The 3,695-nt window shown below is 26.5% G+C and overlaps 1 long non-coding RNA gene across 2 annotated transcripts; it reads left to right on the top strand.

Moving 5' to 3' along the window:
- Nucleotides 1-344: 344 nt before the first annotated feature.
- Nucleotides 345-1,381, top strand: LOC116404649. Of its 2 annotated transcripts, none has more exons than XR_004217626.1 (2): nt 345-708; nt 930-1,381. It is a non-coding gene; the product is annotated as an uncharacterized LOC116404649 (long non-coding RNA). The 2 variants fall into 2 exon arrangements; XR_004217627.1 differs by having other exon boundaries at nt 345-767.
- Nucleotides 1,382-3,695: the final 2,314 nt, after the last annotated feature.

Genomic DNA, 3,695 nt, shown 5'->3' with positions numbered 1-3,695 from the left:
AAAAGCAAATCTAATTACGTTTGCTATTCAATTTCATTGCAATTGATCTATCAATGAAATTTCATTACGATTACATCAATTTTCATCATGGTTTATGATAAACGTAGCGTTAGTTGAATGCATATGTGTTAACTAATTTAGGTTGAATCTACTTAATATATGTTTACATATGTGTTAACTAGTTTAAGTTGAATCTACTTAATATTTGTGTTTAGTTGGGTTAACTTATATGTTCACATTAATGTGTGGTTTGATAATAAGTGAGGACAAAATTGGTGGATTAATTGGTTCTATTTTATTGGATCGGTTCATTGGGATAAGTGATATGATTGGAACTTATGTTTTATTTATGGTATCATTGAGATATGCTCAAAGGCCTAACCAGCTTTAGGAGACTCAACTCATTCAAATTCATCCCTTACATTCACACATTGCCCTATTGTGTAAGGAAATATGTACTTAGTTGTCTGCATTCTTAGTGTGTAAGGAAAGATGTATGCAATCAACTCTAGAAGTTATATAAATTAAGGCCTCATTTTATTTCAACAGGGGTTTGATAATAGTTTGTTAAATTTGTAGACTAACTATTGATGATGGAGTACTTTTGTAGGTGAAGGTGGAGTTGGCCCTCAAAGATAAGGCCTAGGATCTTGATGGGGTCGATGCATTGTTTCACTAGAAATAGCATTGATCGCTTGTGTGTGGTTGGTAATGAGATAGATGAGTTATATATATATATATATTTGAGGTTCTTACTAGTCACACATGTATGTAGTTCTCAATCAAACTTATATTGTTTCATAGCACGATTGCTTGTCATTTTTTCATTGTGCTCGTAATGAAACTGAAAGTGCTATCATCACTTTTGTCTCGTATTTCATTGTCTATTGTTATCGAACCTGATTGTATTCAAGTGGTTTGTCTTCTAGATCTGGAGAGGAACTGAGCTTGCGCCATTAAAGAGATGGAGACGATGACACTCTTCTTAGCTTCGTTGCGTGGAGTTTAAAGTTGTTGCCACATTAGACACATTTGCAAAATTATGTTGCTAATGACATTGTTGAGAGAGGCAATTTCTCGTGTAACGTCCAAGTTCAGGTAGGGTAAATTGATGAATTGGGATCACATCCTAATGAGAAGAGTTTTGAAGAAATGAAAGTATCATTAAGAAAGTCTTAATAGAAAGGATAACTACCGCTTATGCCAGCAAGGTGCATATTTCTTTACGGTGACTTGACTATAGAAATTAGAAAGTTAAATTTGATTAGTTTCAAGTAATTTTAAGTTGGACGACTTCATGAGAAATTTCCTATAAAATATATGAGAGTAGATAAAACATGTTGAAGAACTCAATAATCTAAATTAAGCATGCTTAGTTTCCCGTGATTCTATGTTGAATAATTTACTGATTTTATATCATACATTTTTCCAAATTTGTATTTAAAATAATTGTATTTATTCTTGTGTTTAAAAGTGTGATTGACTTATTACAAATATATTCTTTTAAATAAAATATATTACTTCAAAATTATTAAAGAATACACTCTCGACTATTAAACTTAAGAAAATAAGTCATATTTTTTTTTAAAAAACTTGTTTTTTTAACAATGACTGATTTTGAAGTGTATTTAAAATAGTTTTAATCAAAAGAGTTTAAATAAAAATGAGTTTAATATATAAAACTTTAACCAAAATGAATTTGAATCCTCATTTTAATTTTCATTAAAGAAAAAAAAAAGTCAAACATTGTTTTAGAAATTTTGGAAGTACTTATGAATAATCACTAAATTCATGGTTTTTTTTTCTTTTATTTTCAGAAATGATATAAAAACACACTAAATTGAGGGAAATAGTGGGTAGAGATAAGCAAAGTTATATATCATACAAATTCAACCTTTGAGGTACATCTTTGTTTACAAATTTAAAATATATTTCCATCCCATTCCATTATAAAAAAAAAAAAAAACCCAATGATTTGTTTAAAATAGAAAAAGAAAAAGAAAAATGAAAGATGTATTTGGTGAAGAATATAAATAGGGAGGAAATAAAATAAATTTGAGAGGGCATGAGAAATGGTGGGATGGAAGCTATCTATTTGACCCACTTGCCCTTAATATTATTTATTTTGGGGAATTGTCTTTGTCCCTTACCTTTTTCAAAATTAAAATAAATACTATTCACCATGTGAACCACTCATCTACTTCTTATTCAATAATTTCTATAACTAAAATATCTCCTCTTTTTTATTCTCAATTCACATGCCCCTTTTTCATCTTTTTCTCATATTTCCATCCAACCTAAATTTGCTTTCCATTTGGTAAATTTTAATTCAAAAAATTATTTGTTAAAAATATTTATAAATACAGTATTTCCCAAATGAGTTTCCAAAATATGTGGATCATGTTGAGATTTTGATAAAAAATAATGGTTGAATAATTTTTATTGTGGAGTAGATGAGTGTAGTCTTACACTCTTAACTATTTTATGATATTTGATGTTTTAAAAATTAAATTAGTTGATCAATCACTTTTCCCATTACAATTAATTTTGTAGAAAAAAGAAAAGTAGAATCTTGTGAATGATTGAACCAAGTTTACTTTTTTTTTTTTTTTTTTTTTTGTGTGGTTTCCTTTTCTTCTTTTTGAACAATAAATTATTCATAATTCATATCAACTAAAGAGACAGCAAAATTCTGACTATTTTGATTGATCAAATATATACAATGTAGGTAACAACTCATATATGTTTTCCATTTCATTAATCTCTCTCCTATTGAGCATTTGTTATTTTTCCTATTCTAAAAAAAGACAAATCTATTTATATGTGTCTTCCATATCAACAACATTTCACTCATCAATTTCAACCTAACTACTTAAAAATAAAATCTTTGAAATTGCAAAATAAAATAGAAATTAAACTTCTTTAGATTTTCTTGAGTATTTACATTCATAATTTGTAATTAAATTATACAGACTTAAACTAATGTGAAATTCTTATTGGGAGAGTCAACATTCTAAAGGAACAAACAAAAAAAAAATAAAAATGAAAAGATTAATTACAAGAAAACTTTATGAACATATAGGGTTAGATTTAGATGCCAATGAAATTCTTTCTACTTTATGACCCATGTGCTTTAATTCAATGGTATTCAAGACATGTAGCCATTAAAAAAAAACACATAAATAAATAGTTCCAATATAATAATTTAAAAAAAACAAATATAATGTTTGATAAAGATATATTATTATTATCTATAAATTACCGTTATTAAAAAGTGAAATTTTGCTACAAATTTATTAGATATACATAAAACATAACTTTGTTTTTATTGAATTGTTTGTTTTTAAATTATTTATCAAATAGATTATAGTTTTAATTCTTTCTAAAATGAAAACAAAAATATCGATAAAATCGATGATAATGTGGATGGATATTTATAAAAGATAGGGTGTGATGTATTTTTAAATTATGAAATAATCATTTTAGCCTTTTTGATGGAGCTAAAATATTTAATTATTTAATTTCTATGACATTGATTAGATATTAACAGTTTTTTTATTAGCTACACCTGCCCTATTATTTACCTAGAGTGATCACATTCTATCAAAACATCCAATAATACCCAAAATTAATAATAACAACAACAATAATGATAGTAATTAAAAGGAAAAAAAAGAGAGACATAATTACAAAGT

This window comes from Cucumis sativus, chromosome 6 (genome assembly GCF_000004075.3).
Source record: "Cucumis sativus cultivar 9930 chromosome 6, Cucumber_9930_V3, whole genome shotgun sequence".
Classification (NCBI taxonomy): domain Eukaryota; kingdom Viridiplantae; phylum Streptophyta; class Magnoliopsida; order Cucurbitales; family Cucurbitaceae; genus Cucumis; species Cucumis sativus.
The sequence above is the reverse complement of the archived record's forward strand: the minus strand, read 5'-3'. Positions and strand labels throughout refer to the sequence as shown.